We start from the raw sequence: 22612 nt of genomic DNA, 5'->3' as shown, positions 1-22612 counted from the left end.
TATCCTTTCTAAACTCAAATAGTTCTTACATGGAATAAGCACAGTGCAATCAGCAGACAAGCAGCTATTTCCCTCCCACACAAACTATAATCTTTTGTGAAATATATTTTTAATGAAGAATACATAACCCTCCTACATGTTTGGTTCTGCTCTTACACTCCTCCACATAAAAGCATACATACATTTTAAAGAGAAGGAGAATTTTACAGCTTCTAATAACATCCCCTACAATGTAGGGCAAAAAAGAATCTTAACATCTGAGCAAACACCCAAATGTACCTTTTTCATATAATGTTACTCTTTTGAAAGTAAAGCTAGTCACCAACGGCTCCTGGAGAAAGTATCATGATATAAACACAAACAACAGATCTAACACTTTAATGATTTCTTTCGAATTAGATACATTATGAAGCCTTACCTCATTCAGCTACTAATGACTCAAAACTCACAGAGTTCTGAATTTTAATCTTTCACAAATTTCAAATTATAAATTGCTGGTCATGAGTCACACTGCTTACCCAAGAAGCGATTTTTTGAGAGGAAAGAAAAGTGGGCTTTTTTGGTAGATGAGGCTTACAAAGGCATTCATTTATCTTTCTCCTTTAACCATCTGAATTTTAAAAGTCTGAAATTGAAACAATATGACTTGACAGTTGGACAGATCTTTACCATTAGGACAGCTAATTGGAAATGAGGCTATCGAAATAATAATGAACGTCCATGCCCACTCAGTGGCATTGGATGAGGTACAAAAGATCGGAATAAACATCTCTTTTTTCCATTAGGAATTTTTTTGCCCCACCTAGCACCTGTTTGGGGATACTAGCCTCTTGGATATATCTCAGAATGTGGTTCCCGGAAGGCAAGCCAGTAAGAAATTAGTTACACGAATGGTAACCTTAGTAATCTGTTACATTAAGGGGATATGGCTTCAGTACTGGGGAAGAAAGGGGGGAATAAAACTTGGATAGTCAAATCAATAAATGTTATATTTCCATAATGAGAATAGTCTTAAAAGATCAGAAAAACAATTTTGCCTAAATGCTTAAATGATATAATTGCATTACACTAAAAAGAGTGTTGTAATTTTGTCTAATTGTCGCTTAAAAAAACAAAATAATCACTGGAAGGATAGCCTGCAAACACGGGCAGACCAGCATCGGTTTGATTCACATGTGTACCTCACTCCATCTGTGCAGAATCTGGTCATCTTTAACTCAGCAAAAGGCCAAGAACTGCTTTTGCAAACAAAATAACACCAGGGAAAAATAGAGAGGAAGAGGAAAAAAGAGGATGAGGAAGAAAAGGAGGAGACGGGAATACAGAGATGAGGAAAAATGTTTAGGAGATGGACACGCTTATCCCAAAGCAAATGTAGCTCTGAAAATGCTGGTAACTCTCATTCTACAGTTCAGGAAACTTATTCACCATGTGTAGGAAAGAGGTGGGGAAAAGGAAGAAAATGAGAAAACACTTTTGTGAATTCACTTATAATTCATTTCCACACACAGACACCAATGCACGGCTCTACTCCCCAAAAATGTGTTGATGTGAGGTGCAGGTTAACTTTTTCGAATCACCTCCAAACATTTCTAGACGAAAGACAGCACTGGATTCCTACGCATCGCCACGAATGCTGGTACATCTTCAATTCAAAGCCCTTACTTCTCTCCAGGATCAGAACAATCCAGTGGCTCATGGATCAACCCAACTGATTAGAAAAACAAAATCTTAACTCATGAAAGAGAACTCAATGCCCTCCCTGGCCAACCCCACGGAGTCACTCGGTGCGTCCATCAAGGCTCTGACTGCCGCTTTCTCGGGTTCAGGAAACGCACCTTTCCCCACACAACACAGCCTCCAAGGGCGAAGCAACCAGCTGAGCCAGAATTGCCGCCGTTCGCCAAAGGAATTCCCCTTCCCTTCCCCTCCTTCTCCCTCCCCTTGCTTCTCCTATCCCTCCTCCCATCCTCCGCTGGTGAATAATATCACTCTGCTACCTGCCTGGATCAACACCGTGAGCCCCTGTCTTCAAGCATTCAGAGAATGTGACAGCCTGGAAATTCCTGTTGTCCGTTCGCTGAGGTCACAGATAAGCTAAACAACAGCCGTGGTTCCCATCAATCATAAGTCACTCACTGATAGAATGTATGGTAGGAGACCTGATGTAAGCAAGTCACCAGAGAAAATACCCACTGATGACGCATATCCAGGCATAAAAATAGTTACAGGGCCCTCAAAGGGATTATTCAACAGCCTACATTTAGACTTTCTTACAAGAGACCTGAAGTCACTACGCTGCAGTTATATGGCTGGAGAGAGTCGAAGCTGAAGCTTCCTCACCAGACATAACCACAAAGAGCTGGTTTAAATAAGCTCCTGCAACACCAAGCTGTTTAGTAAATTTTAACACAACTCTATAAGCATTAAACAGTACCACCAACTATCTTATAAAATGCCACATAATCTTTTCTCTCAGTCACATTCTCCTTCATATAACAGTCCCTCGTTTTTCAAAGCATGCTCCCCAAACATTAACACTTAATCAATCCACAGAAGAAGAACATTAGTTGCTTTCCAAATAAATGTTAGGAAAGTGACACAGATTGCAGTTCTGCAGCTATACTCTTTTAAAACATGCTTTTAAGTAGAGTTAAGCTTAATTATAAGCTTCACCCAAGAAGTGGACATTTTGCACACCATATTTGCAATTATATCTCTTCTGAATTGGTTTGCTCATGTATAGAAATAAATCTCACATGTATTAGAAATACCTACTGTGGTATTTGACACATAGTAGGCATATTACTGTGTGCCAAAATGCTGAATGAATGAATCAACCAATGAAATGCAATATGCGAATATTTTCATTAAGTGACAAGATGTTAACTCAGACTAAATCCTGGTTTTTTATTTTATGAGGAGGAAAATAACTTTTTACATGTGTAACAATTTCAACAGTTTTCAAATTATCTGTTCTTTATTCTCCCACTCAAACATATGGACAGTTACCCTGCAAAGGAAAGCCTCTTCACACAGCTCTCATATTAGAAAGTGCTGGATTTATGCACATTTTAATATCTGAATATCTAAGAATGCTCCCTCCCCAGTTTCCTTTAAGCAAATGTGCCGACGCAATGAACCAGGAAGGCAACTGGCTTTGACGGAACCCCAAATGCTGCCTCGGGACCCGAACACTTCCTACTTGCATGCCCTATTTGGAAGTCTTAATTACCAATCTTTTCCTAATAGTGGACAGATTTTCATTGTTACCCAGTTAATTATTAGGCACAGAACACTTCTCTGTGATAGAATGTATCTCAGCACTTAATGATATTAACTATCCTGCCCATGCAATTGGAGAAGACCTATGAGCAGCATTGCTCTAACTCTGGACAAACTGAAGGGCTTTATTCTAGAGGGCAGCTCTCCAGGAAGGGTAACAAGGTGACATTTTTCTTCCTATACTGGTAGGTTCTGCATCACTCTCCTCAAGTATGATAACACTGCTATAAATACAGGTGGAAATTATTTTTAGTACTAAGATTTCGCAAAGCATTCACGTTTCTCTCCTGTGCATACGTGTTAACAGTATGTGGCCTAGTTTAAAGAACCCGAATAGAAACGTTCGCTGGTGCCCTCTAGTTCATCACTGCTAAGCAACTTTGAAGAAATACACATGTACCTGCAACACTCTCCCCATAGAAGTATTGCAAACTTCCTAATTAATAACAGCTCAGCAAGTAATTCCTAACTTAAAATGTGAGATAATAAAACATTAAATCTAGAGTCTATTTTATTTCATAAGATTTTATTATTCATTTTGAAAATGAATAGAGGAAAAACAATTTTAAGAAACTGGGAAAAAAATTCTAAAACACAAGATAATGAGATATGTCTGTATTTGCCCAAGAAGAAAGAAGTACTTAAAGTTAACTGACTCAGAAACCAAAAATGTTTCACAAAGTTTACAGAAGCTTGTGTTTTTAAATAACTCAAAACTAGACAAGGCACCCGGAAATAATCAGGTTTCACCCCGCATCATGCATTTGACAGCCTTCTGTCATGGTGGTCTATGCTGGTCAAATCTGAATTGAGGATCCTCATATAATTTTAAAACAATGACAATCTCCAAAGCAGACACTGTTTCAAACTGCACAGACATAACTATCAATCCAAAGACCACAGATTGAGTTCCAGAAGAAATTATTTCCATCAGCACTCCTGGTTTTAGTAATTCCATGTCTGTTAAATGTACTATCAGCAGAACAATTGATTTTTTTTTTCTAAAGAAAATGGAACCTCCTTACTCTAGATTGGAACCTATGCTATCATTATAAGTATTTAACCCTATGAGGTTATTTTCTGCTGCAACACAAACAAACCACTGCTTAAAATTTAGAACTGCCGGGCTTCCCTGGTGGCGCAGTGGTTGAGAGTCCGCCTGCCGATGCAGGGGACACGGGTTCGTGCCCCGATCCGCGAAGGTCCCACATGCCGCGAAGCGGCTGGGCCCGTGAGCCATGGCCGCTGAGACTGCGCGTCCGGAGCCTGTGCTCCGCAACGGGAGAGGCCACAACAGTAAGAGGCCCGTGTACCGCAAAAAAAAAAAAAAAAAAAAAATTAAGAACTGCCAGAAACCATGTTAGAGAACACCTGCTAACTTTTATCTTTTAGAAATATCAAACAACATAATTATCTGGTCACTAAGTTAAAAACAGATTATTTAATTATATAAAAAGAAGGGGGGGGCACATATACCAAAGAAAATGTAGAAAAATCTGCCTTTTCAACATTAGGCTCCCTAGAAGCCATATTTAAATCCATCCTCTGTGTTACTATTGGAATCTCATGATAATAAACATTTTTACATGTTGTGACTATATGGAGTTCACTATCCTATGGCTAGCCTAGGACAGATGCATCATATTTAGACTATAAGGTTTGTTCTCCCTTTTAGTCTCCCTTTTAGTCTCCCTTTTAGTCCTTTTAGGACAGATGCATCATATTTAGACTATAAGGTTAGTTCTCCCTTTTAGTCAGTATTATGGCAGGATTCTGTTTTATTTTTCATTTTTTTAATTGCATTCTTAAAAGATGTCATTGTTTTATAGCGGCCTTTTCCACTTGCCAAATAAGATTGCTTTCTGGATATTTTATGGGCTTGTGGTCAATTAAGTCATTATCTTCACCCCTTCCCACCCTGCAATTCACCTACTTGAGGGTGACTGCTCACACACACAAAACACACACCACATACACAATACACACAACACACAACAACACACCACACACACTCATGTACAACATTTTCCTCATAGCTAACGTCCTTTGAGGAGGCCAAACATTCACCAAGCACCCAAGGTAGATACGAGAGAGTCACCTTTAACTGCTCTTACCCTCAGCTCTAACCACCGAAGCCTGACAATTTTATCAAGTTGCCTCTCTCTCTCATCAATCTTCTAACTCCACCACTATGACCTTAGTTTTAGCCTTCAACATTCCTTCACTTAGGTAAATACAATAACTATCATAGGTTCTCCCTTCCCTCTCAAACAAGACTGTCCGTGACTAAAAAGGGAGTTTTACCAAATATAAATCTGACTATGGCACTCATTGGATTGAACCTTTCAGTGGCTCCTGGTTGCATCACACAGTCTTGGGTCAGAGACCATGCTCCACTATCACAATTATTCTTTACATGTCTGAACTCTCTATTTGGTTTGGAGCTCCCTATGGTCAGAGGCTGTGCTGTGCTGATTTTGCTGCACCTCCTGCTTCCAACAGAGTGACCGCCTGGCACATTTGCTGAACTGAAATGGACTGAATGATAAGACAATGCATTGAGAATGTTAACTCCTGATGTAATCCAATTAGGCTACATAGAAAGACAGCATGCTAGAGTAAAAGAGCATTCTCTTTGAAATCAAAGAAAACTGGCATCAGTCCATAGCCCTATCATATCTTAGGCAGTTACATAACCTCTCAAACCTTAGATTCCCAGTGTGAAAAACGTTGTTAGGATAAAATAAAACAATATACATTATGTGCCCAGTGCTTATTGAGAAGGTGCTCAATAAATGGTAGCTCTCATTATGTCTTAGGTAGAAATGTATAACAGAACAATTTCATTTCCGGTGTGCAATTATACATACACGTATCAGACGTCAAAATTATCTATTTCAGTGACCAGACACATGTCTACATATCTGTACTATCCAATATAGTAGCCACCAACCTTAGGTGACTATTGACACTTGTAATGTGGTTAGTGTGACCAAGGAACTGATTTTTAAGTTTTAATTAATGTAAATGTAAATACCCTATGGGACTGGGGGACTACCTTATTGCACAGCAAAGATTTATTTTGACTCTGACAACAGTGGTTCCCCCTTTCATGGCCTGTCTCCTCTTCTCCCCCAACCCCAAATCAGTATTTTTGCAAGGTTCAAGTGTCAGTGTCACTACTTCTCCTTCCATTAAAGGAATCAGACATAAAACAACCCATTCTATCCAAAGAGATTTAGTCCTGGAGTATGAGATAATATGACAGAGTTCCATATAGAGTATTCATGTTGAATGAATGACTGTATCAATGAAAGAAACCAATGAAGAATACAGTCCACAGAATGGAACCCCCAACACAGCACAAAGAGACAGGTTACAGCAGCAAGGGCACAGGATGTGGGACCAGAAGACCTTGTTTCAATTCCCAGCTCTGCCATTCACATTCCATAAGGTCTTAGGAAAATCTTTTGACCTCTCATTCATCAGATAATGATGATATTAATTAAAACTCACAAATATTCTGTAATAATCAAATGAGATAAATCAGACATATAAATATTAGAGCAAATGGTGTAACTGAGAAAGTCGTGAAAATAACATTTAAATCTCTACCTTCTATATGATTATACTTCCATTTGGAAACTATAATAAAAGGACTTATTAATTCATTGCAATCACTATCTGTAGAGTACAGTCTTTATCTGACACCAAGGTCAGATAATGTTGAAATCTGCTTTTGAATATATGACCTATCTCCTTAATCATACCTCACGTGCTCTCTGGATAGGGTTTGTGGCCCTCAGGAATATTTGGTAATAATAATTCATTTCTGTGCATTATGGTTCATGAAGTACTTTCACATATATACATACGTGAAACTTAAGATAGGCCGAGAAATTTATTATTCCCATTTTTCAGAAAGGTAGAGTAATGATAGCATTAGTAGGTAAAACCGTCAGGTTAATGACTCTAAGTCTAGAGTTTTTACCATACATCCGGGAATTTCATGGTGCTTCACATTTCCAAAGAAGAACCCAGATTTTTGTTAATATGCTCCCACAAGAAGAATTTTAACAAAATATTAGGTATCACAGCGTACATATATCTCATCATATGTGTATATATATAATTTACTATTAATTAATATTAATATATAATTTAATCGTTTTTTTAAAGTGTTTCCACCCACACTCATTTAGCAGATCCTTAAAAGATCCTACAAAGAAGGTATGCCAGGTAGCAGAATCCCCATTTCTAGATAAGGAAACAGGGACTTGGAGAGATCTTGACTCTTTACAATGTCATTGCAGCAGGATGACGAGCAATGATGTGTGTACTTGGGCTGTAGGTCCAGATCTACTACCAACCTAAAGTTGAGTAACTTTAGGTAAGTCACCCAACCTCTCTGAGCCACATCTTCCTTCTAGGAAAATTAAAGAATGTGAGTCACTCACAGATACCACTTAGCTGACAAAACTCAACAATTCTGCCTCTCACCTAATTCAGTAGCATGGCTGGGACAAGGCCCCGGATGGTCTAAGCCCTCGCCGGTTCTTTGCCCCCTCCCATACTGTGCCGCCTCTTAAGATATCTCACTGTTTTCACAATTGAAGACTTCATTCCATTTGTTTGTTTGTTTATCTTTACAGAGCATTAGGCCCTGTTTATTCTTTGTTCCTTGGGCTTATGTACAGCCAGTAAAAACATTCCTTACAAGAAAGGCTGGTGAGACAGACACGTGCAGGCACAGGGGGTCCAGGGGAAAAGGCCGTGTCCTCCCGTGACCTCCCCTCACTGCACTGCCATGCTTTCAATTTTGGGATGGGAGGTGCATGTTTGTTTTGATGGCTTTTGATATCGTTTTCATTTTTGTTTTTCAAAGAAACAATCCAAAACCCAAGGTTGATAGGAAAGACTGGCTCCGACATCCAGGTCCAGGGACAGGGTCACAATGAATCGAATGCCACTTAAGTGGCCCAACCAAAAACCTTCCTACCATGAAATAGGGGGCACGTCTTGAAAAAGTCAGAGGTGAGGGCTAGAGGTGGGAACTCCAGTGCACAGATCCACCCAGACCCCCTCTGCTGGCATAAATAAACTTCTTCCTACATTCCTGCTGAGGTAGGTGCCAGAGAAATAAGCAACCTGACCCCCTGAAGAGTCTTTGGAGCCTGGCAGTAACCTGAGCTGCTCTAGGTTATTTTTGCTGAGGGCTAGTGGTTCTTAAAGGGACTGTGCTCTGAGTGCACATATCCAGACATAGGATGCAAATCAATGAAAAGACCGACGTGATGTGCCCATCTTCACCTAAGGCAGTTGATCGGAAGTATGTAACAGATCAATGAGAAGGTATGTGAGCAAATATTTTAATGCCCTTTCAAGGGGATCAGTTGCAGAATCCTGTGATATAACACCATTGGTTTAAAACATGGGAGTGCTGAATAACAGAGAACCCCATTGGTTTAAAGTGGAAAAAGAAAGCAGGCATTCCCCAAGGCTCTGTCCTCAGTGCCAGCCTGCTACTTAAGAAGGGAGTGGGGAGCAGAGATTAGAACTGGAGATGGCTGCCAGGACTGTGCCCTCCAGTTATCATCCACCGTTTAAATGCTCACTACAATCCTGACAAGTATAAAACTGTACAAAGAAGGAAGGTGGAGCTCTACAAGGCTTCATAACATACTCAAAAGTTACATGATGGGTAAGCGCTGGCCCCTTCCAATACCGTCTACCCGAATGAAGATTCCGAAAGCAAATACTCACCCTACTCAAAAAACAGTTCTCGTGAAACAACTAGTCCTTTCATTCTCTGTCCCACATCCCTAAACTGGCCAGGGAGGAACAGGAATAATCCAGTAACTAGGAAAGTGGGATCCGGAGTCACAAGCGGCCAGGTTTGGAAACCTGCTCCACCATAAAGTTGCTGGGTGACCTTGGACACGTTAGTTACACTCCTGGAGCCTCAGTGGCCATAACAGTAATACCTCCATCATCAGGCTGTTTTGGAGATTAAATACTCATAGGTGTAGTGTACTTGGACTTGTGCCTGGCACATGGAACGCTTCAGTTAAACAGTTGCTATTATTAGTTGCATTAGTATTCCTATTCAACAAGTGTGTAATTCAAGTTGCCTTGAAATTTGGCAGTGTATAATCATGAGAAAAATAACATATCAGCTAGCTGTTGGGCAGGTACCTTGCTGACGTGATCTCTAGTGCCCACAACTCTGCCAGGCAAGTGATTCTACCCCTCTGCAGATGAGGGACGTGAGACTCACAGAGGTTTCATAACTTGCCTGAGTCACAGCTAGTAAGTGACGGAGCAGGGATTTTAACTCAGGTCTGACTTCAAAGCCTGTACTCCTTCCACTCAGTTGAGAAATAGTCAAGGAATGGTGTGGACAGCGGAGGGGAGAATCTTCCGGTTCAGTTCCTATTCCACAGCTTGTGAACCGTTTCCTTAGGTCAGCCGCATACCTCTCTGTCCTGTTTCACCTTCCAGCTGCGACTTTTTGGGGGCTCTGATTTCTGCTACAAGTTACCCATCTATTATTGATCTACAGGTAATTCTACAGAGAATAATAAAGTTCTCTGTAATCCTATTAAAACTACATTATTCTAAGTACTCATTTCTGAGCCATGGATCTTCAGAAATCCGCAAGCCTTATAGAATATAAATCATGGAAAAAAACATACAAATGCCTAACATCTCGTAGCTCATAAAACATCTTCACAAACATTGGCTCATTTAAACAAGCTACTCAGCAAAGTGGCTATGGGCCTGTTTCTCAGGTGAAGAAACGGAGACATAGGTCAAATCAATTGCCTACAGTCACATAATCAGGAAATAGCAGACTTAGCACTTGAATATCCAGTTTTTCTGATATTATCTCTGTTGCATCCATTTTACTATATCTAGCTCTGGAAGAATACCAACATCTTTTCTTGGGTGATCTGCTATGCTTAGAAATACATCAAGCTATGATCTATTATTAGCATCCCCTTCTGTCCTTCATGCACTATCTTTTACTTGTGCTTCAAAACATAGTTTCAATTAACATCTATGCTATTCCCCAACATAGCATAATATCTACCCCAGAAAACCAAGTTAACAGGAAAACTTACCAAGGCTCGAGTGTCCGGGGGGATGGGGCCATGTTTTACTTGTCACAGCAGTGCTTGGAGTGTCTTAGGAGTGGGTATTCAATAATTTAATTGACTAAGGCTCAAGATAAGTGTAACTTTATAAAATCATATGTATGTCCCTATTTTGAATAATCATTTAAAAACATGTACGTGCTTTTACAGAGAATGACAATAGATGTTATGTTTCAGAGTAACATTTGTTGAATGTCTGCCACGTGGCCTGCACTTTTCCAAATGCTTTACATTTACTAACTTACTTATTTTTGGCAACATTGCTACAGGTAGGCACTATTATTATCCTATTTCACCAATGAAGAAACTAAGCCGCATTAACTTGCCCAAAGGTATAAAGCTAGTTAGTGGCAGGGCAATAATTTGAACCCAGGGATTCTGACATCCAGAGTTCAAATCTCATTTAATCTTTACAACAACCCTAGGCAGCAGTGCTAATCATCTTGGACATTGAAGGTTGCCTCGATAACTCACTGGCATGATCTGATATTCAGGAGAAAAATAAAATAATCCAATTTGTTTATAATAACAATCCTGTTCTATGACCAAAACTTATCCCAAGTAATATACCCATCACATTACAATTTTAAAAGTTGTTGGAAAAATAAAACTTACCGTTACATTTTAATTTTTATACTTGAAGTTTGAATTTATAACCAGTTTGGCTCTTCATGGACAGTATCTTTTGATATTTTTTTCCCATGTAACCTTGCATACTTCACATTGTTTTTCACTTGTAATCTTAAAATCGTTGTGATTCTATCATCCTTTGAAATCTGCCTTTTGAAACAGAAATTTGTAGAGGGGTTTCTTCAGGACTTAAATTCTTGTCTCTTTTCTTGCCCTCATCAATCTTATTTTCTCCTTAGCTTTTTCTTTTCTACTTTACTTTTTCTACTTTCTACTTTTTCCTTTCTTGTTGTTTATTTTGTTTCTTTGTCACAATGACTTAGGGTGGTGCCCAGAACTGTAGCAATCTTCCAAAACTAGACACTGGTCTATAAGTCTCTCAAAGTTGAGTCTGCAGACAACCCACATCATTACCTCCATGGACAGGCCCCAAATCTACATTTTCAGCAAGCTACCTGGTAAATCGTACACATACTGGGATACATCATAGGATTTGCAATCTGCCAGTTCCTTGATACAGTTCTTCTACTGAAGCCTTTTTCATTTAGCAATGCAATATTTGCTAGTTTTAGGAAAATGTAAACTTCACTCTCAAGACTTCAGCTGAGAACATCACACAATATGCATCTTATGTACTAAATTTAAACCAAAGATTTTAGCACAGTCTATTAATTTCCATGTGTAGCAATGAGGAAACACAACAAATGAGTGTTGGATTAAATGAGGACTCCAAATGGATGAAATGAAGACTCCCAATGTAAGCGCTTAAAGTGACAGGCCCACCCTGTTTCAGTGGAAGTTGCTGATGCAACAGATCTTCATTTTCAGCATTTTACTTAAGGGTAAAACCTGACATTTGGGTCCCTATATTTGCCTTCACTATCTAAAACCAACTTTATTGAACCAACTAAGGACCAATGACTGATATGGGGGGGGACAATACTCCAATGAAACTTCTTCAGAAGTCTTCATTTAACGAAAAATGTTTATTAACTAACAATGAAGATAAACTAAAACTCAAAATGTGACCCCCTTTGAGAGGTTCTTTGCTTAATTAAGTGTTTGATCATTTTCCACAACACCTTACAGGGATAGGACAGGTATTCTAGTCAATCTCATCACGTCACCTAACCTGTCCCATTCCCGGGCTATTGTTTTCCAGCCTCACAGAGACACTCAGTTCCTCAGCCCCTCTCCTCCAATACTTCAGGACCTCTTCCTCCCCAGCCTATCTCTCTCTTCCCCAGCTCCTTCCTCTTCCCCCGCTCCTCTTCCAGGCTCCTTTCCCGATCCTGTCTAGATCCTGCTGGGAACCAACTTCTCCCTTATCCTTGCCAGCACCCTCTGCCACCTTGGCCTTCAGCGTTCGCATCCACAAAACCACTTTTAGATCACTGGCCCTCCAGGTCCTGCATCACCTCCTCGGAGTGGCTGAGGACCATCAACTGTGGAGGCTACTTCTGCTGAGCCCTCTGCAGGTCAGGTGAGCATTATCACCATGCTTCTAGAGGCAGCTCCAAATGGTCCCCATTTTCTTCAGTATTATCCAACTTTTACGGACAAGTGGCTTTGCCTTCTCCTTCACAAAAACTGTAAGTAAAATGTAAGGTACAGGGCTTCCCTGGTGGCACAGTGGTTGAGAGTCCACCTGCCGATGCAGGGGACGCGGGTTCGTGCCCCGGTCCGGGAAGATCCCACATGCCGCGGAGCGGCTGGGCCCGTGAGCCATGGCCGCTGAGCCTGCGCATCCGGAGCCTGTGCTCCATAACGGGAGAGGCCACAACAGTGAGAAGCCCGCGTACCACAAGAAAAAAAAAAAAAATGTAAGGTACAAACTACTGGGTGTAAGATAGGCTACAAGAATGTACTGTACAACACAATATTTTGTAACAACTGTAAATGGAGTATAACCTTTAGAAATTATATATAAAATAAAAATAGTAATAAATAATAAATTTTAAGTAAAATAAAATAATGAGTTTGTCAAGGAAAAATTTCATCCACGTACAGTTCCTGCCCATAAACTTAGTAGCACACCTCCCTATCCTCCCCTCCTTCTGCCCCAATCAGCCCTTCCTGGAGTTAAGAGCACTCTGGCTGCTCCAGCACTCTGCTCAATCAATGATCACCTTTCCTTTATATCAACCACCTTTCCCTCTCCAGTGGCTCTATATTGGTAGCACACATACATAGGTTCACATCTATGCAAAAATGCTCTCTGGGTCCCACCTCTATCTGTCAATCATCTCACTCCTCCTGTGCCCAGCCAACCTTTTGGAAAGACTGGTCAAGATTATGAGGGCAAAAGTATGACTCTACTGTCCTCTCCTCTGATCCCCCTGCTAGAATAGCTCTTGGTAGGTCCTTTGTAAATAATTCTCATTGTTTAAAATTGATGCTTCAAAAAGGCAGAAAGTTCAATAGAAAAGCGAACGAAATATTTCAACAGGCACTTTATAAAAGAGAGCATAAAACAGCCAAAAACTTATGAAAAGGGGCTCACCTTCATTAATCATCAGAGAAATGAAAACTAATACTACAAGGCTATACCACTACATAACCATGAAAATGGTCAAAATGAGAAAGATGAAAATACCACAGCAGGGTGGGGGCAATTAGGACCCTCAGGTATTGTTGAAAGGAGTATAAATTGGCACATCCACTTTGAAAAAGTGTGTGGTTGTTAACTACTAACACTAAATATGTACAAGCCCTGAGATCCAGCAATTCCACCCCTAGGAATACGCCCAACAGATATGTACTAAGATATTCACACAAGCATTATCTGTAATAGCCAAACACAAAACCCAAATTCATTAATAGCAGAATGAATAAATTGTAGTAAATTCATACAGTGGGATTCCATACAACAATGAGACAATGATTGTTACATCCCGAAACATGAATGAATCTTGCTAACATACTGGTAAGTGAAAGAAGCCGGAAAGAAAAGAGAACACAGCGTATGGCATGATTCCATACACGTAAGGTAAAAAGTTGGCAAAATCTGTATGATAGTAGTTACCCTTGTGCTGGAAAAAGACAAGAGAAGTGCTCTTGGAATGCTAATAATGTCCTGTTTTTTGATCTGCTCTTTAGTTCATGAAAATTCATCCAACTGTATATGTCTTTTTATGAATATATGTTATGTTACACAACTTTTTTTTTTTTTTTTTTTTTGGCTGTGTTGGGTCTTCGTTTCTGTGCGAGGGCTTTCTCTAGCTGCGGCGAGGGGGGGGGCCACTCTTCATCACGGTGCACGGGCCTCTCAGTATCGTGGCCCCTCTTGTTGCGGAGCACAGGCTCCAGATGCGCAGGCTCAGTAGCTGTGGCTCACAGGCCTAGTTGCTCCGCAGCAAGTGGGATCCTCCCAGACCAGGGCTCGAACCCGTGTCCCCTGCATTAGCAGGCAGGTTCTCAACCATCGCGCCACCAGGGAAGCCCTACACAACTTTTAAAATCTGGATATATTGATTTGCCCTGATCCTCTTCTTATTCAAAACACTCTTGATTCCCTTCCCTGTGTCACCCTTATAGGCTCTAAGATCCTTGAGGCCAGAGACAGTCTTTTTCGTCTTAACTTCCCTAGTTCTTGCACAGAACTTGACACACACCAGCTCTGAACAACTGATTCTGGACGAATGAATGGGCAGGCTGCCTTGGCCCCTGATAAATTCTGTTCTTCCCTATGCTTTTGAATCTGAAGACTGCATTTTCAGCCTCCCCTCTAGGCTCCAGGTTTCAAGATCTGCCTACAGACCACAGAAGAGATAATAACCTGCCCTTTATTTAAAAACTGGCTTTGAGTCAGGAGCTTTACATAGATTATCTCTCTTCTCCCTCACCAATGGGCTTCAAGCTAGTAACTACTAGCGCCCACTTAACAGACCAGGAAACTTAAGGACCCCAGAGGTTACGTAACTTACCTAAAACTACACAGGTGATAAATTGGAGAAGTAAAATTGAAACTCAGGTTCTTTCTGATCCCCAAACCAACGATCTTCCATAGACCACACATGACGATAGATAGAACAAGTTTAAAATGCAGGTCACTGCTTTTCTCAAAGGCCTGCTCATCTTCCTGTATTTCTCATCCCGGGCAATGTCATCCCTCTTCACCTTGTGGTCCAGCTAGAGTCCTGAGAACTGCCTTCTCTTTCCCTCATCCTTCACACTGACTCAGTCACTAGTACTGTTTCCCAGACTTGCAAATCCATCCTGTGCTCACTATTCTGAATATCCCAGCATGAGTTCAGGCCTCCAGTTGTTTCTTTTGAAGATTACTGTAACTGTCTGCAAACTATGTCTTCCAGTGTAGGCTTGGGTCCCGCTAATTCATTCTCGTGATGCGGCCTGACAGCTCCTGGTAAAACGCAAATCTGAACGTGTCTCTCCTCCTTGCCTATAGGATAGAGCTCCAACATAAAGCATGGCATACCTTCCCTGACCTGGTTCCTGCCGAGCATTCCAGATCCTCCCCTCGTGACATCCATCCTCTCCCTATACCCTGTAATCCAGCCATATGAAGATTTACTTGTTGGTTTTATGTCTTTGCTTCTTTGCATGCCAGGGCTCTGTCTTCCTGTAATGCCTTTCCTTGTGCTGCCTTCTAGACAGACCGCAATGCAGCTTGCGAGATGCAGCTCTAGAATTTACTCCTCTGTCAAGTCCCCCGGCAGAACTTGATTCCCTGTTATGTCACAGTTAGGCTTTGTGTATTTTCTCTTACAGCCCATTTCAACGCATTGCAATATTTTGCAGTCTGCACTTTACTTCTAGAACATTAGCTCAGACACTTACCAGTTGTGTTTCAGCTGTTCAGGCCAGCACACAAAAGTGAGTCAAAAATAGTAAAGTCATAAATTAATTAATAAATGAAACTGATGGTATGTGGGTATATGTCATCTTAGTTGCAGATCATTTATTTTTAAGAGTAAAGCCAGAAAGAATGTTTCAAGCAGAAACAATGGGGGAAATAGATCATTTCTTTGGGTGAAGAAATGATGAGTGTGGCCCAAAGTGTAAGTTGAAAACATTTAGCTATTATGCCCTCAGGCACATAAAATCCTCAGGCCTTTCATCAATAATTTCCTTCTACCACCACAGAGCCATCCATGAGGTTGGGCAGGCATAACCTTTAGGAGTGAAAGGAAAAGAGTAAAGATTTGTATCGCTGAACCTGGTGCAGAGAGCCATCCAAACTCAACCTCAAATTTTAAGTGGTACAAAAATGGTCTAAGACTTATTAGAGATTATTCTCAGAGCTAACCAAGATAGAGCAGGACATCTGATTTATCCCACGGATCAGCTAAACTGAAGCACAGCAAAAATAAACATTTTCCAGACTTTTCTGTCATTCCCAAAATACAGGACAGGGACAGGGACAAATAATAAATAGTCAGGTTGTGAAGTTATCTCTTCAAGTGAAGAAACTAACCAAAGGATTGGTGGGATTGACGGAGATGAGCGTGGCTGTGAGGCACAAGTTCGATAAGGGACTTGAAGTTTCAGAGTTGAGACAGAGGCCAAGTAATGGTGGGCAGGGATACTCAATTCACCAATCACTCCACGCCATCCCTGGGGCCTTAAGTAGAAGGCAGGACACCAGATGACCACCAGAAAGCACTCCTCCCCACAAAGGAGGAAGCTGATTACAGCTTTCAGGAGCCCCCCACCACGTGAAGACTGCAATTCAAAGGCTCTTCCTAGAAAAAGATGGTGGACAGAAGCAGCCAACTACCCCTAGAGACACACAGAAAAGCCATAACTCTGTTGACATTCCAAAAAGCAAAACGGGGAGGAGCATTTCCCTCCCCGCAGTATTCTTTAATTGCCTTTTCTTGCCTCCTTTCTGAAGAGACAAGGGAGGTGGGTGATGGCAGCTAGATCATGTAAAAGTCCAGAGGGCAGCAGACATGAAGTTCTATCTAGCCTCCTTGCACAAAGGCCTTATTATAATACAGACATAAAAATGCGTGGGCAAGACTTGGAGGGTTGGTCTCTGTGCCCCGGCCACCGTGCCCGCCCCAAACTCATTCCCACCCCCGTGCTTTGAAAGCATTTGTGTACACACACCCTCTGACAGATAGGTTCTTCATGTTCCCATGGAGTTGAAATCTCTGTAATTTAGCTGGAGGGATCAGGCTGCTTTTATACTTCCAACAGCAAAGGTAAGAATCACTGCATGATGTTAACTCTAGTTGTATTCCAGATTTTCAGTTGCTTGTCTTCGTGTTCACATGAGCTTGATTTTTTTTTTAACTTACTCTTTGTAAGACTGCCACAGTGGCAAACTGATGCTTGTTTTGGTAACAGTATGCAGAAACTCGAGCACATATGCAATCTGGGAGCTTCCTCTCCCTGAGCCCCTCCTTTCTAACAGAGTTTATGACCTTATCACATCTTAAGGGAGTTGATGAGAAATGCCAAATAGAAATCAATCCGTATTTAGTAAATATTCTGTGAAATACATAAAACATCCTGTAACCACAGCTGTTCTCTGACATGAAAAATCTGAATATTATTTCTACTCTGATGGGTACTTCTCAATAGGCCTCAACGTTCAAAATCATATCTATAATAATTTTGCAAATACAGATAGACTTCTGCAAGCTCCCTTGGGTTTCATTTCAAAGCTCAGCTATTACCTTACTGTTTAAAAATCAAATCAAAGAATCTTAAAAAGAATCTAAAAGAGGAACACAACGTGATTTGCTAATGCAACCCCAATATTTATGCCACCCCTCCTTTTGGAATTTTGCATCTCACAAGAAATGGTGATTTGAGTTCTACAAAGGCAAGTGCAAAGGAGTTAAAGAAAATCATTTTGATTTCCTACCTGGAAATCTGCTTTCGGTCCTAGTCACACATTCTCACAATCTTGAGTCTCAGTTTCTCAGGTAAGTTCGCCAATCTGCTGACAAGAAGTTTTGTGTTATGACTTCTCCTCCCACAGTGCATACATTAAGACTTGACTATGAAAATGACCTTAAGTGCTAACCAAAGCTGCAAAACCAAATCTCTTGGTTTGAAGAAAGAACATAAACACGTGGAGGTGGGACAGGCCAAAAAGACGGGTGATGCGTGAGGCACCAAGCTACACAGAATACCAGATGGCTAAGCAAAATACAATTTAAAAAGTTTAAAATAAGCTTATGAGCAACAAAATAAAGAGTGATTAGCACTGGATGATAACCGAAAGAATAAAAGAATAAATATTTATGAGTCCATACCAAAATAAATAAATCATGTAGATACTCCCTCCCTACAAGGGGTAAAGCTTAATTATTCTCCCTTTAAGTGTGGGCTGACTTCCAATGAACAGAACATGGAAAGAGAAAAGTAGTAACTTTACAGTGGAAACCCTAGCAGACTCTACCTTAACCAAGTGATCAAGGTTAATATCACAGTGATCAGTTATGTTGACAGGACACATCCCATAATATAATGCAATGAGAAGGGCACCTTCTCTGGTCTTCTTCCCCAAAACCCATAACTCCAGTCTACAAAATTCCTGGCCAATACTCTTCAAAAAAATCCATCCCTTCTGAAACAAGCAGGGTATGCCGCGGTATGCTATGTATGTTATTGTCTATCGTATTGTATTTTGTGTTAGTTTACATTTAATATTTTAAAAGTGAGTAGCCAGTTAATACTAAATGGACTTTTCAGGAAAACCAGACAAGTCTTTTAAACTGTTAACCAAGCAGTCAAACAGACTAGTGTTTTTAGGCAGTAATTTTGTTGAAATAGTCATTTTTCTTTTTCTTTAATTTTAATGCTTCCATAACACATCAGAATGACATCTCCAAATGCTGTAGACTTCAGTTTTTTTCTCACCACAAATAGTATGTATATTTTCACTATGACTAGCAGCAACATGCCTGCTATTGGTGATTCTGGTAATTATTTAAATAGGCTGACTCTACATGGATTTCAATGGCACAACAGTGACGACAATTCAGTGTTAGCCAGTTACAGGACCTGGTGAGCACCCTAGCCAGACACCCCATGCTGTTTGTGGATAGGCATTCCCCAGCCTCTTGGCCGGGTGACAGCAAGCACAACAGCCCACAAGGCGGGTGGAGAACCAATGAATATAATGATAAATATTTGTGATGAAACAGGATGTTGGAGAGGGGGGAGGGGGATGGAATAGCTCAACTACTGAACTACTGAAGCTACTTTGGAACTTTAACAGTATTCCCTTGTTGTAAAACTGGGAGCAGTACACAGATACATCTTTTCTCCAGTGTTTTCCCCTTTATTGTAAATAATTTACAGAATTACTACTGTACAACACAGCATCTACCCAGGCACAAGATTTAAGACTTTGGGCTGTTGACCCATAAAAACTATACCCTGAACAAATGCTGTAATCATCCTTTGAAGGCAATGCAAACAATGATGTGAAAATATAATATTTTTTCAGGTCAGAAAACACTTTTTTTTTTTTTTTAAAGCATGGATCATTCTTTTTTTTTTTAATTTTATTTATTTATTTTATTTATGGCCGTGTTGGGTCTTTGTTTCTGTGCGAGGGCTTTCTCTAGTTGCGGCAAGTGGGGGCCACTCTTCATTGCGGTGCACGGGCCTCGCACTATCGCGGCCTCTCTTGTTGCGGAGCACAGGCTCCAGACGCTCAGGCTCAGTAATTGTGGCTCACGGGCCTAGTTGCTCCGCGGCATGTGGGATCTTCCCAGACCAGGGCTCAAACCCGTGTCCCCTGCATTGGCAGGCAGATTCTCAACACTGTGCCACCAGGGAAGCCCCAGAAAACACTTTTAATAGATCTGCCCTTGCTGTTGATTGAATATATAATTTAAATGATTATTTACTAAGTTCAGTCTCTCATCTATGCCACTTGGTAACAACAATGATAATAATTTACAGGCTTGGGGGCATTCTTGTCAAGAGTAAATTCAAGAAATTCTGAAATAAAACATAGTGCTTCCTTTGTATAGAGTATCTAGACTCAGAGACTTCACTTATATGGAGTCTCCCTACTCGGGCAGATGACTCAAGTGATTCCCTTTTATTCCCATACTGATTCTGACTATCCGATATCAATTAAGAGAACAAAACAAAATAAATCGCCACTATGGGGGTACACTTTGGGGCTCGTTTTTCAAGAAAGTGTTATCAACCAACAATGCCTTCTTAAAGTCCACAATATTCCTCTCTTGCATCTATTTCACTCCTCTCTTCTTTTCTTGCTGATTATTCCACCAAAATAAAGTAAACAATAGCCAAAACTAAACCACATCTCTGTGACAATTTGCTGCTTAAATGAGTCTCTGAGCATCTCTTTCACTCAAAGTGTCCTAACACTGATTGGTCATTTTGTTATATTATAAGGAGACAGAATGGCGGCCTGGCATTGGGGAATGAGGACAGAGACAAAAACTGAGCAAGATGTACAAGCTCACTCACTGAAGACTAAATATAAATACAAGAGCTTGTATCAATACAAAACATGAGCTTCTTGTACTTTTAAGACTTACAATATCAATTCGCCCTGCCTGGATTTCAACTAGTGTATTTGACAAGAACCTCCAAATGAGGAAGTAGGAAATAGATGAGTAGGAAGTAGATGAGTTTGAAGACACATGTTCTTTTGTTTTCCATTTGTTTTGTTTTCCATTTGTTATAATGGAAATCATTATAACATCATTCCCAAATATGATTTATCAATCCTTTTTATGCCAGAGAATCCCTTTGATTCTCCTTAAAAATCATTTCATGGAAAACTTAGTAAATAACATTTGAAAACAATATGAGAGTCAAAAGGTTGCAGTGTCACATATACTTTCCTTCAATAATATATTAGATATGATTCTGTAAGTCTGTTGTTCAGCATGAGCAATGGGACAGCAAACTTGAAATGAAAAAATAAAACCTATGAGAAAATACAGTAGGTGCAGAATCAGAGATGAATGTCATACTCCATTCCAAACACTATCAGAACTGACAAATTTCCCTTTAGCGTACTTAGGTCTAAACAGTAACACATTATGGATATTAGTTCCTATCCCCTTTCTGAGTGAAAATAAAGCAGCTCAATGAAATTGATCATGTGATCAAAGAAGATAAATTGCCCTTTTTTACCCCTCAAAAGAAAAAGTCCCACATGCAAGAACATCTTTACCAATACTGAAGATATTAAAAATGTAAAAGCGAACCTATAATAGTCTGTAAAATAGTTTATTATTCATTTGTTCTCATCTGTCAATCCTAACTTGCCTCAAACTTCATTCTGAGCCTTCCTAATTGAATTGGTTCAATTTCACATCCCACACCATAATTTATCAGTTCAGCAACCATGAGCAAACTGTGGTTATCATATCTATTGACCCAGGGTAAGAGTATGCTGATATGTCATAAGCACACAATTGGAATGACTCCTCCTTCTCTGTGATGTATTAAAACCAACCTAACTACTGTTTTGATGATTTTGTTTACCCTTTTTTGTTTGTTTGTTTTTTTGCGGTACGCGGGCCTCTCACTGCTGTGGCCTCTCCCGTTGCGGAGCACAGGCTCCGGACGCGCAGGCTCAGCGGCCATGGCTCATGGGCCCAGCCGCTCCGCGGCATGTGGGATCTTCCCTGACTGGGGCAGGAACCCGTGTCCCCTGCATCGGCAGGCGGACTCTCCACCACTGCGCCACCAGGGAAGCCCCATTTATATTTTTGATATAGCAATTTCTCTTCTAAAATTACTTAAAGGAAACAACATTTCATTAGCTTTTTAAATTCTTCCTCCCTGTAATGAAATACTGGAAGATATATTGGACACCTATTTCTAAATCAGTTGAGAAATAAAACTGCTCAACTATTACCAATAAACTAAATATTTATCAGGTAACTGAGGTTATTTTTAAATGATTATAAGATCAATTAAACCAATAAAAAAATGTTGAAGTGCTTTATAAATTCCAAAAGTATACCCCAGTTACATAATAGAATCTGAGCCTCAGAAGAAGAAAACCAACAACAAGACACAGTTTAGATAATCAGTAAGAGGCCACTAAAGTTATTTTTGCAAATGACCAATGATTTGAAGCCATATTTCTGAAATTATATTTAAATTTTAGAATTAGGACACTGGAAAGCAGTGTCATAAACGCTCAAAAACACATGGAAAAATTGATTTTCAAACAGTGTTTTTAAAGTGTTTTATAAACATGATACAATTTTTTGTTATTAAACCCTGAAGTTAAATATATTTCTTAATTTACCAACCAGCTTCACTGTATTCAGGCCTTAAATGTAATTTTCATCTACTTTCTAAACTCTCATCTGGAAATCTACATTTATCTGTAGATATGGGAAATATTATTTGTTAGATCCTCCAAATATTAAAAATATAAGCTGATAATTTCCCTCTGGCTTGATCATTCCATGATTCTAGAATATACATGTCTTTAAGAATCCAATACACTTGACAGTAGACCAAGAAGAAACATGAATAATAAGCAGAGAACTGCACTACCTTTATGACTATAATTTTAAAAAACTTTGAAAGCATTCATCAAATACTAA

At 40.0% G+C, this 22612-nt stretch overlaps 1 protein-coding gene across 11 annotated transcripts in view; it reads right to left on the bottom strand.

Moving 5' to 3' along the window:
- Positions 1–22612, bottom strand: part of HIVEP2 (HIVEP zinc finger 2) — a 193126-nt gene that overhangs the window by 128936 nt on the left and 41578 nt on the right. For 4 of the 11 annotated variants that reach the window (XM_049695565.1, XM_033405994.2, XM_033405986.2 and 1 more), the window contains exon 2: positions 17911–17985. The exons of 2 other annotated variants lie outside the window; for them this stretch is intronic. The gene's annotated coding sequence lies outside the window, so the exon portion shown is untranslated. Of the gene's footprint in view, positions 1–17910; positions 21650–22612 lie in introns of those variants that run through there. 5 more of the 11 variants (XM_049695566.1, XM_033406013.2, XM_049695568.1 and 2 more) reach the window with 2 other exon arrangements.

This window comes from Orcinus orca, chromosome 12 (assembly GCF_937001465.1).
Source record: "Orcinus orca chromosome 12, mOrcOrc1.1, whole genome shotgun sequence".
NCBI classification, from domain to species: Eukaryota; Metazoa; Chordata; class Mammalia; order Artiodactyla; family Delphinidae; genus Orcinus; species Orcinus orca.
The sequence above is the reverse complement of the archived record's forward strand: the minus strand, read 5'-3'. Positions and strand labels throughout refer to the sequence as shown.